Here is a 15462-nt window from a genome sequence, read left to right as displayed (position 1 = left end):
GAGCCCTCTCAGTCAGATGGTGTTGGACCTCACCAACCAAGCTGACGCCAGCACTGCTTCAAAAGAAAGAATTCCAATAAGCAAAATCATGAACCAATCAAAGGAATCATATTTACAATACTGGAAAAACGAAACAAAATCCCAAAGCCGACTAAATTGCTATCTGACCCTAAACAGAGAATATGAATTGGCTGATTATCTCTACTCTGTCAGAGATACGAAGCAGAGACAGATCCTTACCAAGTACAGGCTAAGTGACCACCGATTGGCAATAGAAACCGGCAGACATAAAAAGACATGGCTACCCAAAGAGGAGCGTGTATGTGGTCACTGCATGACAGGGGAGGTAGAGACAGAGATGCACTTTCTCCTTTACTGTGATAAATATTCCTCACAAAGAGATTCATTATTCACAGAAATGACTACATATATTCCAAATTTTTACAAATTGAACCCAGAGGAAAAACTAAGAATACTCATGGGCGAAGGAGCAATGGCTCCTCTTGCAGCCAAATATGTATTTTCCTGCCATAGCCTGAGGGACACTGAATAATAACATCTGCATAGTAAACAGTAACTTACTTATTATTACTATTATTGTTATTACTATAATTATTAATGTTTACTGTAGACTGTTACCATTTTATTGTTATTATTTTTGTATTTAATTTTGTATTATTATTTACTACCATTTTATATTATTATTTGCTATCATTTATAATTTTGTTACAATGTATATTGTATACATTGTTGCTTTGGCAATATTGACACAATGTTTTTCATGCCAATAAAGCAGCTTGAATTTGAATTTGAATTTGAGAGAGAGAGAGAGAGAGAGAGAGAGAGAGAGAGAGAGAGAGAGAGAGAGAGAGAGAGAGAGAGAGAGAGAGAGAGAGAGAGAGAGAGAGAGAGAGAGAGAGAGAGAGAGAGAGAGAGAGAGAGAGAGAGAGAGAGAGAGAGAGAGAGAGAGAGAGAGAGAGAGAGAGAGAGAGAGAGAGAGAGTATTTTACTTTCTAGCCTGTCAGTCTCTCGATGTGCAAAACTGATAGAGACATACCCCAAGCGACTTACAGCTGTAATCGCAGCAAAAGGTGGCGCTACAAAGTATTAACTTAAGGGGGCTGAATAATTTTGCATGCCCAATTTTTCAGTTTTTGATTTGTTAAAAAAGTTTGAAATATCCAATAAATGTCGTTCCACTTCATGATTGTGTCCCACTTGTTGTTGATTCTTCACAAAAAAATACAGTTTTATATCTTTATGTTTGAAGCCTGAAATGTGGCAAAAGGTCGCAAAGTTCAAGGGGGCCGAATACTTTCGCAAGGCACTGTATATGCTACTGCATTTTATTGAATCCACCACTAGACATACTAACCAATAATGTTGGTTTGACTGTGAAATGGCTAACATTGCTTTGTAAAACTAGGCAGTGGGTTATCTCTAACTCTGCGTGTTAATATTCAGCTGCTTTACATTTGACCTGGTCTCCTTTCAGCATTGCAGCTGTTGCACTACAGACAATGCATAAGGAAGTGCAGAAGTCTATCACGTTTGTGGTTTCATGGCTAATGCTACCCTATGTCAGTGCACTGTTTTCACTCTTGCCATATCGTATTGGACTTCTTTTAGCAGAGTATTGGATGGCTTTTATGTTTGATTAACATATATTACACATTCAAAGAAAATACTCATATAGGTCAAATGTTGGATGAGGAGGGGAGGGACAAACATGGCCTGGCAGAGAGCACTTGTGTTAGGCAGTACTTTGATTGACATGTAGACCTTCGACCTAGTTCAGTTATAGGGGAGGTTTCCCCCCGACAAGTTTAAATAAAGAACTGGCTGCTAGATACAACCATAACATACTGGAAGTTCCCCTTGACTTTTCCTCAGGGTCCCAGAATGGCTCAGTGGATTTGAAGGCATGTGTGCTATTCACTGGCACAGTCCCAAATGGCACCCTATTCGTTTCATAGTGCACTACTTTTGGCCATAGCCCTATTGGCCCTATTCGGCCCTATTCGCCATTTGGTGTGCACTTCAATAATCAAAGATCCATTAGCACAGCGCAAGGTTTTAACGTCTCTGCTGAGTGAATGGGTGTGTTATTTGTATAGCTTTTACTCAACGTTGCCCAGGCCAGAAATGAAAAACAGTTGTTTTTTATAAATCTTTGGCCAAATTAAGAGCTTTGGTGTGGGTTTTAAGTTGATGTTGGCAATGGCTTCTCCTAATAGCAATAGGGGGTAATAAAGCAATCGGTTCATGCTGACAAACCGGTTTCCGTCTCATAGACGACAAAATACATTTGTAGTCAGCATTGACAATAAATGTCTACATTATGTGGCTAGGGATTAGGACTTTTTTGACATTTGAAACTCTTTCTATCATAGCCCTAAACATAGTTTGTAGCTTTCTATTAAAATGAGTGTGCTATACAATTGTATTCAATCTCTTGATCCTATCAGACAATCAGATAAGTGCAAGGGAGGTGACCTGAAAGGGCAGACTCCTATGAATCTCCCAATATCCTTTACTTCCATCTCTCTATGCGTAAATGATTTAGTGTTATTATTTTAATAATTGAATGCAGTCGAACACATTATTTATGGCTCAATACATGTTTATTTTTCTCGAACTGAAATGTACATTTTGCTATCACCCTTTCCGTTCATTTCTCATCATTTGAAGATTGTGAAAGAGAAAACAATTGTGTGTGATAACTGTGGAGCACTTGAGGATTCTGTGCCATGGCAATGAAAACCAGTTGGTTCTGCTGAAACAATTTATGACTAACAGATGTAATAGCCTATAATGCATGGGTAGAGGATATCATCAGAACTCCCAACAACTCCTCACACCTCAGATTGAATAGAAACTTCAGTGTAATTCTTAATCTCAGAAGTGTAAACCTGTCTAATAATATGTAATTAGATTATATATGTGAAAAGGGTACTGTGTGGCTCAGCTGGTAGAGCATGGCCCTTGCAAAGCCACGGTTGAGTGGGTTTGATTGCCACAGGGGACCAGTATAAAAAGGATACTGGATAAGAGCATCTGCTAAATTATAGAATAAATGTATCAAAATAAATAGTGCCAAAAGGCAGTTTAAAATGCAAGAAGTGTAACACCTTTGTTATGTGCATTTGGTGACTAGTGCTGTTGACACCATTCCAAGGTGCATTATGTAGCCTAATGGTTGGAAGAAACACATTAGGCCTGCATACTAGCAAAAAAAAGAAACATCGCCTGTGGACTGAAACAGTCCAGACAGACTGCTATATTGGGGATGTCCTTTAGAATTGCATTCCAATAAGAACGCAATGTCCCGCTGCGGCGGGGAATGTACAGTAGAATACAACTACGGAAGACTGCGTTCGCTGGGTAATTTCCCTACACAAAATAGTGTGGGCTGGCTTGAGAAGGTGAAGATTTGACTCCATGAAACTTGATACGACAGCCACTTGTTTTTTGATAATCTATTAGAGATAGAGAAGAAAGGGAACTTTTGTTTTCGAGTGCCATGCCCTCTCGACAAAGAAGAGTTCAAGAAGGCACAACTTTGTGCCGTGGGGACTCTGTTTGGGTATGGGGGATGCTAAAGATATTCCCACCGCCGCTGCTATGTCTTCCCGGTATGTCGGCTCCAAACAGGGCATTTTTTATGGACGTGCAAATTACATCCATGAAATGAGCTGCGGAAAGGTGGGGTCCCATCTGTACAACAGAATGTGTTGCGCAGGTAAGCACGACAGTGTCCAACACTCCGTCCATATAACACTGGAGAGGAGGAGTTCTGGCAGGGAGGCAGGCGTTGGTGTGGGCAGATAACATTAACCCATTCCATGCCAGCACTTGTAAACAAGACTGTAAAGGACTGTTCGCCCAGGGTAGCAAAACTGTCAAATGAGACGTGTAAGTAATCTCTGCAGTGGTATTAAAATAGAAGTTATAGAGACTGTATTGTTATCATTGTGGTTTTAGCCTACTATGGTTAAAAAAATGTGTGCTATATTATTTTGAGAACAAAAAACCCCAGTAAATCTCTTATCAAGACCTATATTGTGTGTGGTTTATTGTATGTGACTTCCACCACTAGTGTGTCTGAAGTAGTAGGTTGATTTATATGATGTCCTTCCAATTAGACCAATGCATAACAGTACTGTAATTGTAGCCAAGCACAGTGTGATGGATGTAGTGGATCTTGTGGAATTAAAGGGCAGCCCTAGCTGACAAAACTGTTCTACTTCCCAGAAAAGTGAGCACACCCCCAACCCCCCTTTCCCTCTGACTCAGGCTCTAACATACTTTTTGGTGCTTCAGAGAGGTTTCTGGCCAAAACCACACATCTATAAATACTAGTTAATGGGCTCCTGGCTCCTGTGTGTTTTGGTCTGTTGTCTTGGATACAAACGGCTTTCGCATTTCATTTTTTACACAGTTTTACATGACTGTCAACTAACATTTCAGAACTCCATTAAATGTTGACCTTGGATGTTAGTAGTCAAAATGCTGATTAGGAGGTAGAGTAGATGTGCAGAGGAAAAGGTTTCGGTGATAAGCGAGACATCAAAGGTTCCTTTATGGTGTAAGGATAAACTGTCTTTTGACGACTCAATAAAAACTATTGAAATAAAGTGAGGAGGGGGAGTTTAGTTCAAGTTCAGTTGACCCTGATTAACTTGATGATTTTGTATAGAAATTCTTCAGGGCGTCAATTAACATTTTTGATCAACAGTGGCATGTTTCTGTAGTGCCTTGTTTTCAACAGAAGAGGGAGACAACCACAGATTTATGCCTGGGATACTTACAATTTGGCCCCATCTTCAGTGTTGAAATAATATTATACATTTTCCATACCAATGTACCGTATTTGAGATCTGTTCCTTGCAGTATTTTTTAAGAAGGTAGTTATTGCATTTTGGAAGTGAGCAGTTTATACACGATATGCATCCCATCTGATTTATGTATACAGTATACGACTATGGTATATGTATGTGGGCTGATCAATGTCACGTGTCATTTTTGAGTCACAAGATTGTGCGATAGTTTTGGATGCAATAACACATGCATAATATATGACATGAGATTATAATTTGGACCTCTGGAAAAAACAGAGGCACACACACTGCCTTCACAAACTATTCACACCACTTGACTTTGTTCACATTTTGTTGTGTTACAGCTTGAATTGAACATTTATTAAATATAGATTTTTTTGCCACTGGCCTACAAACAATATCCCATAATGCCAGAGTGGAATTCGTAACTAGAAGCACAAGCATTTCACTACACTCGCATTAACATCTGCTAACCATGTGTATGTGACAAATATAATTTGATTTGATTTGAATTATGTTTTTCGAAATTGTTACAAATTAATAAAAAATGAAAAGCTGAAATGTCTTGAGTCAATAAGTATTCAACCCCTTTGTTATTGCAAGCCTAAATAAGTTCACAAGTAAAAACTTTCTTAAGTCATATAATAAGTTGCATGGACTCTGTGTGCAATAATAGTGCTTAACATGATTTTTGAATGACTACCTCATCTCTGTACCCCACACATACAACTATCTGTAAGGTCCCTCAGTCGAGAAGTGAATTTCAAACACAGATTCAACCATAAAAACAGGTTTTCCAATGCCTCACAAAGAAGGGCACCTGTTGTTAGATGGGTTAAAAAAAGCAGACATTAATTATCCTTTTGAGCATGGTGAAGTTATTAATTACACTTTGGATGGCTTATCAATACACCCAGTCACTACAAAGATACAGGCGTCCTTCCTAACTCAGTTGTCGGAAAGGAAGGAAACCACACATGGATTTTAGCTAGAGGCCGATACTTAGCCGTGGAAAGTAGTTTGGGGGTGCTGCAATTTTTTTTTTCGTTGAGGGGGTTGGGGGGGGGGTCTGATTTAATATTTTTCACAATAAAAAACTTCACAATAAAAAACAATAACCTACAACACAAGGCCAAATCTACAAATCTACTTACCAAGAAGACTTGTGAATGTTCCTGAGTGTCCGAGTTACAGTTTTGAGTTAAATCTACTAGAAAATCTATGGCGACCTGAAAATGGTTGTCTATCGATGATCAACAACCAATTTGACTGCGCTTCAAGAATTTTGAAAAGAACAATGGACAAATGTTGCACAATCGAGGTGTGAAAGCTCCTACCCAGAAAGACTCACAGCTGTAATCACTGTCAAAGGTGCTTCTACAAAGTATTGACTCATGGGTGTGAATACTTACGTAAATAAGATATTCATGTAATTCATTTTTTACACATTTGCAAAAATGTCCTAAAACATGTTTTCATTTCATCATGTTTTCAGGCTGTAACACAACAAAATGTGGAATAAGTCAAGGGGTATGAATACTTTCTGAAGGCACTGTATGTGCTCGAAGAATACATTCCAACTAAAATATTCCCAAGCCAAGAGACATGCTGCTGCATTAACGATGACAGTAGTGAATATGAGTAGCTAGTATTTTTGCCTTCCGATGCCCACAGGTCTCAATACCTTGGCCTTGCTTTAGGGAGCTTGCCTAGATTTATAGTATTCCTACATACATCATAAATCAGAACCTGCTGTGCACGTGTGTAAGCCATATTATTTATTGTGTTTTGTTAAAATTCCTATCTTGCAATGGCCATCACATGCTCGCACACGCAGAGATATTTGGTGGGTTGGCAGAGTCGAAGATGTAGCCATTGGTGTGTTATCATGAGGAGGAGGCTCCCCGTCTGTAGGAAGGGTGGGTACCACACTTTACAACCCCAGCACGAATGTACTGTATAGTGACAGGCTTCTCCTTCCACCAAAGCTGACAGTTTTATCATATTTGTTAATGATTGACAGTGGTTGTTGTTCATTGACTTAGACCCTCCAAGCATAAATGTATCTATCAGTTTTGCATAGGGTTACATTTCCTATTTGAATTCTCACATACTACTATTCTCACAAACTACTCATTCCAGGGTTTTTATTTTATTTGTACTATTTTCTACATTGTAGAATAGTAGGGAAGACGTCAAAACGATGAAATAACACATATGGAATCGTGTAGTAACCAGAAAAGTGTTAAACATGGACTTTCCATGCTCTCTAACTTACCTGCCTTGCGGAGATACAGGGCCTGGCAGAAGAGCAGTGTCACTCTCCACTGCTCAAGCCCAAACAAGCCCTAAGCAGTCATCCAAGTCTGCTCTTCTTCATGATAATACGTGAATGTCCCCTTTTAAAGAGAAAGATGTTTGATCTTGAAGGTTAAAGGTGTAAGAGGTATCTGGGTGCTATGTAACACACCTGTGGTGACCTTTGAAGGGAGAAGGGGGCTTACTGCCGCCAGCTATCATGTCTGTCTGTGCTTGTGCTATGACCTTGACCCCTCCAAATCACACACAGTTCATAATTTCAAGTCCAGTTTCAACTTTCACCCCACATCATTTTTTTGCGTTAGTTGTGGACATATGGAACGTTTTTATCAAGTGAGACACACTCATAGCATCAAATCAGTCTTGTTTTGATGTCCTCCATTCAATTCAGACACAATGGATTCACTTTTTTTTTTTTACAACAGTGTGGGTAGTTTGGCAAACCAAATTAGATGTGACATAAGTTTGGAAAAACATCCAAACCAAATGCTTAATAACACTCCTGTCAAACATGGAAACTGATCAGCACTTTGTATCTGTCTGCAACTGATTCATTATCTCCTGTCTTGGGCTGCGTCCCATTCCCTAAGCTCTGGTCAAAAGCACTATGTAGGGAATAGGGTGCTATTTGGGACAGCGTACACTGTATGGAAACACTTATTGATGGAGGTTTCCCTCAAATTGAGTGCTGATGGAAACAAATGCTCCGTGAAAAAGGTTATTTTGTGATTGTGCCATGTGGTGGAATGGCTGATGACGAATTTCTATTGCTTTGTACCATACCCCCTAGTCTGGTCTGGTCTGCTATAATACAGGCCTTTCATTCAGTGTGGGCTGGCTGTGATCGTTTTAGCTGCATGTACATTCTTCCTCTACCTCTCACCACACACTTGGAATCACTAGCCAGAACACGTAGCTAAAGCAGATTCTAGTGAAACTTTACTGTATGGTTGTATGGCTAAACCTTTCCAACATGAGTAAGAAGAGGGGATGTCTACTTATCTAGCCTTTTTTTTCTTGTTTTTTTGTGACTTTTTTTCTGCTCCTGTTTGCAAACTTGATGAATGTTTCCCAAAAAATTGAACTGCTCTTTTAGCTGTCCTGTGAACGTTTGTCAAGTCGTTGGAATAGGATTGAAGCAGAATTTACTGTCTTGCAGGTGAAGCACATCAGTATCTGCATCCATATAGTCTACTGAAACTATTAAAGGGATTTTGGCAATGAGGCCCTTTGTCTACTTCCCCAGAGTCAGATGAACTTGTATTTGTAGAAAGAGGAGGGAGGGAAGCACTACTAAGGTACACAATAGTACATTTTGGTAGATAGAAGGTGCTCTTTGGTAAAAGGGGTAAATTGGTAATCAAAAAGAAAGGAGGACCAAGGCACTCTTCATATAATTAATTAAAATGCCTTTATTAGTATGGCATGTTCAATAGAAACAACGTTTTAAAAAAATGACGTGTTTCGGCTGCATGGCCTTCATCAGAAAGTACAAAAAAAAAGAAAAGGAATACAATGTCCTCTTTTGAACAGCTTTTCCAATTAGCCCTATTTGAAAGAAGGAGTGGTTACAAGATTGATTGGACACACCTAGTAAGCAATAATATACACATTATAAGGTGAAATGATGTAGCTATGTTATCATAAAGATACTCCAAGCTAGAACTATCAGAACACTTAGAGAGGTAGTTCTAACCTTAAATATGACTGGGAGAAGTGTCAAAAATAAGAAAGAAATACATTCCCTAGTACACTAGAACACAGCAAAACATGAACAACAACAGTCAAAACATAGCTGAGGGCAATTGAGCAAAATGTCCACTAGATGACAGCAAATGGACCCATCACGACCCTACAGGAAGAGTGAGAAATCAATATCTTCATTTAAACCAGGGTATTTAGTGGCCTGTAGTTTGTAAATCCAAAAACCTTCCCTTTCGTTTAACTGTTTAAGCGGGTCCCCTTTTCTAATAGAAGCCGGAACATGATCAATACCCATAGCATGGCAGGGTTGCCATGGTGTAGGGACTTGTAGTGCCTTGCCATGGGGTAGTCTTCATTGCTTACCCGTATGGTGTACTTGTGTTCCGCTAAGCGGTCTTGAAGGCGTCTCTTTGTCCGTTCAATGTAGAACACCTTGCACTGTGGACATTCAAATCTATAAATGACATGAGTGGTTTTGCAGTTAATGAAATGCTTGACGTAATACTACATTTTGGAAGCTGTGTGAACAAAATACTTCTTCTGTGCTATATTTCTGCAATGGTTGCAATGGTTACATTTAAAAGAGCCCTTGGGTTTGTGGTCAAGCCAAGTTTTTTGAGAGTCACCCGGAAGATAACTGTGGACTAATTTGTCATTTAGGGTAGGACATCTCTTAAAGCTTATGACTGGTGGCTCAGGAAAGACTTGGCGTAGAAGCGTATCACTTTGGATGATTCCCCAATTATTTTTAATTATTATTTTAATGTTCTCTGCTTCAGTGCTATATTTTGTAACAAAATACACTCTCTGATGTGTCACGAGGAACTCCCCTTCGCAACAAGCTCTCTCTGTCAAGTAATCCAGCCCTTAGACCTGCATCTTTCAGGACCTGAACGCTGTAGCCTCGATTCAAGAAGCGATTCTCTAATTCAGCAAATTTGACACTGTAGTCTGTTTCCTGATCGCAAATTCTGCGGACTCTTTGGAATTGGCCATATGGAATCTCTTTTAGCCTTTTGGGGTGAAAGCTGTCTGTCATTTTTACTAATGTCGAGGTCCAAAAAATGAATGTTATCCTTGCTGTACTCCATAGTTAGTTTGATGTTAGGGTTAATGTTGTTAAATTAAATAGCTATCACTAGCCACCTTCCACCCTGTTACGCAACCTTGCACCTTGGTGCCTGCTGCCCTGTATACATAGACTTGGAATAATGGAATGAATAATCATGATAATAATGGAATACTAGTCACTGAATGTTTACATACTTCTTCACTCATCTCATAAAGCCTAGTGGTTAGAGCGTTGGTCCAGTTACCGAAAGGTTGAATCCCCTAGCTGACAAGGTAGAAATCTATCGTTCTGTCCCTGAACAAGGCAGTTAACCCACTGTTCCCCAGTAGGCCGCCATTGTAAATGAGTTTGTTCTTACCTGATTTGCCGAGTTAAGTAAAGGTTAAATTAAAAATATATTCTACTGTATTTTAGTCAATGCCACTCCAACATTGCCTCAATCTAATATTTATACACTGCTCAAAAAAATAAAGGGAACACTAAAATAACACATCCTAGATCTGAATGAATGAAATATTCTTATTAATTACTTTTTTCTTTACATAGTTGAATGTGCTGACAACAAAATCACACAAAAATTATCAATGGAAATCAAATTTATCAACCCATGGAGGTCTGGATTTGGAGTCACACTCAAAATTAAAGTGGAAAACCACACTACAGGCTGATCCAACTTTGATGTAATGTCCTTAAAACAAGTCAAAATGAGGCTCAGTAGTGTGTGTGGCCTCCACGTGCCTGTATGACCTCCCTACAACGCCTGGGCATGCTCCTGATGAGGTGGCGGATGGTCTCCTGAGGGATCTCCTCCCAGACCTGGACTAAAGCATCCGCCAACTCCTGGACAGTCTGTTGGTGGATGGGAGCGAGACATGATGTCCCAGATGTGCTCAATTGGATTCAGGTCTGGGGAACGGGCGGGCCAGTCCATAGTGCCTTCCTCTTGCAGGAACTGCTGACACACTCCAGCCACATGAGGTCTAGCATTGTTTTGCATTAGGAGGAACCCAGGGCCGCACCAGCATATGGTCTCACAAGGGGTCCGAGGATCTCATCTCGGTACCTAATGACAGTCAGGCTACCTCTGGCGAGCACATGGAGGTCCCCCAAAGAAATGCCACCCCACACCATGACTGACCCACCGCCAAAACGGTCATGCTGGAGGATGTTGCAGGCAGCAGAACGTTCTCCACGGCGTCTCCAGACTGTCATGTCTGTCACATGTGCTCAGTGTGAACCTGCTTTCATCTGTGAAGAGCACAGGGCGCCAGTGGCGAATTTGCCAATCTTGGTGTTCTCTGGCAAATGCCAAATGTCCTACACGGTGTTGGGCTGTAAGCACAACCTCCACAACCCCCTACCACCCTCATGGAGTCTGTTTCTGATCGTTTGAGCAGACACATGCACATTTGTGGCCTGCTGGAGGTCAGTTTGCAGGGCTCTGGCAGTGCTCCTCCTGCTCCTCCTTGCACAAAGGCGGAGGTAGTGGTCCTGCTGCTGGGTTGTTGCCCTCCTACGGCCTCCTCCACGTCTCCTGATGTACTGGCCTGTCTCCTGGTAGCGCCTCCATGCTCTGGACACTATGCTGACAGACACAGCAAACCTTCTTGCCACAGCTCACATTGATGTGCCATCCTGGATGAGCTGCACTACCTGAGCCACTTGTGTGGGTTGTAGACTCCATCTCATGCTACCACTAGAGTGAAAGCACCGCCAGCATTCAAAAGTGACCAAAACATCAGCCAGGAAGCATAGGAACTGAGAAGTGGTCTGTGGTCACCACCTGCAGAACCACTCCTTTATTGGAGGTGTCTTGCTAATTGCCTATATTTTCCACCTGTTGTCTATTCCATTTGCACAACAGCATGTGAAATGTATTGTCAATCAGTGTTGCTTCCTAAGTGGACAGTTTGATTTCACAGAAGTGTGATTGACTTGGAGTTACATTGTGTTGTTTAAGTGTTCCCTTTATTTTTTTGAGCAGTGTATATTTCTTTAATCCATTAAACTTTTAGATTTGTTTGTGTTGTTGTGAATTGTTAGATACTACTGCATGGTTGGAGCTACAGTAGGAACACAAGTATTTCGCTACACCCTCAATAACATCTGCTAAATATGTCTTTTGGACCAATAACATTAGATTTGATTTGAAATATGACTGTTTAACTTGTTTTGTCTATTTTATGTTGTATGTGTTTGATGTATTTATGCGGGGTTCATCAGTAAAAGAGACCCTAGTCTCAGTATGACTTCCCTCTAAAAGAAATGGTTAAATAAAAATATAAAATAATGAAAAACTTTCAAATTCACATCAACCTCTGTCTCAGTATCTCACACTATGAAAGGCTAACCCTTAATTCTAACCCTTAATTCTAACCCTTGTCTCAGTATGTCAGACTATGAAAGGCTACCCCTTAATTAACTCCAATCCTTGTCTCAGTATCCCAGCCTATGAACGGCTATAGCCATGGCTTTGAGTAAAGTGTTCCAGACTGTATGGCTTTACAACCAAAAACACACATTCATGATGAATGGATTTAAGTTCCTATTATGATGTTTTGAAATGGAACGTCTTTGGGGTTGGAATGATAAGTGTTTGTTTCAGGTACCCCTTGACTTTTGCTTCTGTAGATCATAGTCAGTGTCACAGCAGGGGGACTCTTAAGCTCTGTAGCATATTGCACCCTATTCCCTGTATAGTGCACTATACAGTCATGTGGGGTGCTGGTCAAATGTAGTGCCCTATAGGGAATAGAGTGCCATTACGGACACAATTTTACTGTTGAAGACATATCTGAGGGAGATTTGACTTAGCTGCCTACCACAAGGTTGCTGCATTGGCACAACCTGAAAGGTTGTGTGTGGCACCTCACGTTGCCACTTCTGTGTTGTTACACAGGCAGTACCAGTAAAGGGATTTGGCACTGGTGGGGCACATCTTCTCCTCTTTTGCCCTGCCCCATGACTCCCCTGATATTGCTCTGTTCTTTCTTATTGTCACATGAGATCTGCTTTGATCTAATAGCTTATTCTGAGGATGAAATCAAACTCTATTTATCAAGTCACAGATGACTTATGAATGAATTACAGCTTCAACTCCCATGCTAGGCTTTGCTTTGATACAGATTAACTGTACTCAATTCTCACTCTCTTAAACCGTCTCTATATTTCAAGCTTAGATAAGAACATATAGCCAGCTACCGTATTATCTTACTGCTGCGTTAAACTACTGTACAGAATGAGACTGAATAGGGAAGTGAGAATTTGGTTTCCTTGGTATTGGTCTTGCCAGGCTTGGATCAGGTTCCTGGTTGTTAGACTGTGTGGAAAACATTGCACAACTCACGCCTGCTGCTGGTAGATTGAGTGCGATAGCAGGATAGTCTTCACTCTTCTGGGAAGGCTTTCCACTAGATGTTGTAACATTCCTACATGGACTTGCTGAAATAGCCAAATCCACTAATTTGAAGGGGGTTCCACATACTTTTATATATAAAGTGTGTGTTGCCAAGGCACTGTAAGAACTGTTAGATGGAACTTTTTTTTAAACAACTTTTTTGTTCAACATTATTATCCTTTCTGATCCAGTTTTATGGATGTGAACATACCACCCCACTTGACTGTATGAACTATTCACATGTTTGTGATCCCAATAGATATTACCTCAAACACCCCAGAATTCTATATCTACCCTGTATATAACTCTTGGTCTCTTAGTTGAAGTTGAGTGTCTGCATGCTGTTGATATTAACCATCACTTTCTCTCTCTACCATAGATGAACGGGACCGGGTACAGAAAAAGACCTTCACAAAATGGGTCAACAAGCACTTGATGAAGGTGAGATGAGGACATATACAACACCTCACTCTTGAGCACATCCCTCAGCTCCTCAGCTTAATTGCTGCAGCAATTTATGTGGTACTATAGTCTATCCAGCCTGCGGGTCATAAAACATAACTGGTACTACTAAAACATAACTGGTACTACCTGTTGTGTAAGTGTCTATGGTAAGAAAAGGAAAACACTGGCCTGTGGTGCTGCCTTAGTATTATGAATCATCCGATATTACTCAACGGAAGCTTGGTTTGCATAAAAAGATGGATTTGCACTGTATAATTCCATTGTGACTCCCAAATATGATTTGGAGCTTTTTGGAAGCTGCCCTGCTACAAAGTTTCTCCCTGCAGCCAGTTACTGAGTCCGAGGCACTAAAGGAGCTCCTTAAACTTGACCCCAAAAAAACATCTGGGTCAGATGGTTTAGACACTTTCTTCTTTAAAAGGTTGCTACCCATATAATCGCCAAGCCAATCTCTGATCTTTTTAACCTGTCTCTCCCCTCTGGGGATGTTCCCATTGCTTTGGAAGGCAGCCACGGTTTGTCATTTATTTAAAGGGGGAGATCAAGCTGATCCTAACTCTTATAGGTATCAAGTTTCAGGTAAGACCCAAATGCAGAAACTGATTGTTACAGCAACAGGGGCAGGCAAATGACAGGTCAAGGCACAAGGATAATCCAGAGGATAAGGATAATCCAGAGTAGTGGCAAAGGCACAGGATGGCAGGCAGGCTCAGGGTCAGAGGCAGGCAGAGTGGTCAGGCAGGCGGCTCAGAGTCAGGACAGGCAATGGTCAAAACCAGGAGAGCGAGAGAAAAGCAAGAGCTGAGACAAAACACTGGTTGACTTGACAAACAAGACGAACTGGCACAGACAGACAGAAAATAAGTGGGATAAGTGGGAAAGATGGGCGACACCTGGAGGGTGTCACCCATTGACTTGCCCAAAGCTTTTGATACAGTAGACCAGGTATTCCCAAACTGGGGTAAGTGTATGCCAAATAAAATGTGATTCACATTAAAAAATATATAATTAAAAAGTGAATCTTCACAATTTATATTTTCCAACGGGGCTATACATTTTAAACTATCTAGTGTTTCAGCAAAATAACAACACAATGTCAAATACAGGTAGCCTACTCAAATAATTAACATCCAACCACATTAACCATTACTCTCGCGGAAATTCCACTAATGGTCCGTATGTAACCATGGTTAACTTTGTTAAAGCAAGGCCCCTGAACTCTCATGCATTTTCTGCATTATGCAATGATATGGGCAACGGCCATGTGACGCTTTTACAACATACAGAAGTGCGCTGGTTATAAAGGGGCAAAGTATTGGCATGTTTTTTAAATTGAGAAACGAGCTTAAAGTTTTCTTTACTGTCCATAATTTTCACTTGTCTGACCCCTATTTAGCAACATCTGGGTGATGTTTTTTCTCGCTTGAATGATCTGAATCTAGGATTTCAGGGACTCTTCGCAACTGTATTCAACGTGCGGGACAAAATTGAGGCTATGATTAAGAAGTTGGAGCTCTTTTCTGTCTGCATTAACAAGGACAACACACAGGTCTTTCCATCATTGTATGATTTTTTTGTGCGCAAATGAACTCAAGCTTACGGAAGATGTCATATGTGATATAGCAAAGCACCTGAGTGAGCTTGGTGCGCAATTACCCAGGTAC

General features: G+C 40.6%; 1 pseudogene; it reads left to right on the top strand.

The window, feature by feature from the left end:
• LOC110487689 overlaps nt 1–15462 on the top strand; it is a 139818-nt pseudogene that overhangs the window by 55773 nt on the left and 68583 nt on the right.

The sequence above is a fragment of the Oncorhynchus mykiss genome, chromosome 32 (genome assembly GCF_013265735.2).
Source record: "Oncorhynchus mykiss isolate Arlee chromosome 32, USDA_OmykA_1.1, whole genome shotgun sequence".
Lineage (NCBI taxonomy): Eukaryota > Metazoa > Chordata > Actinopteri > Salmoniformes > Salmonidae > Oncorhynchus > Oncorhynchus mykiss.
The sequence above is the reverse complement of the archived record's forward strand: the minus strand, read 5'-3'. Positions and strand labels throughout refer to the sequence as shown.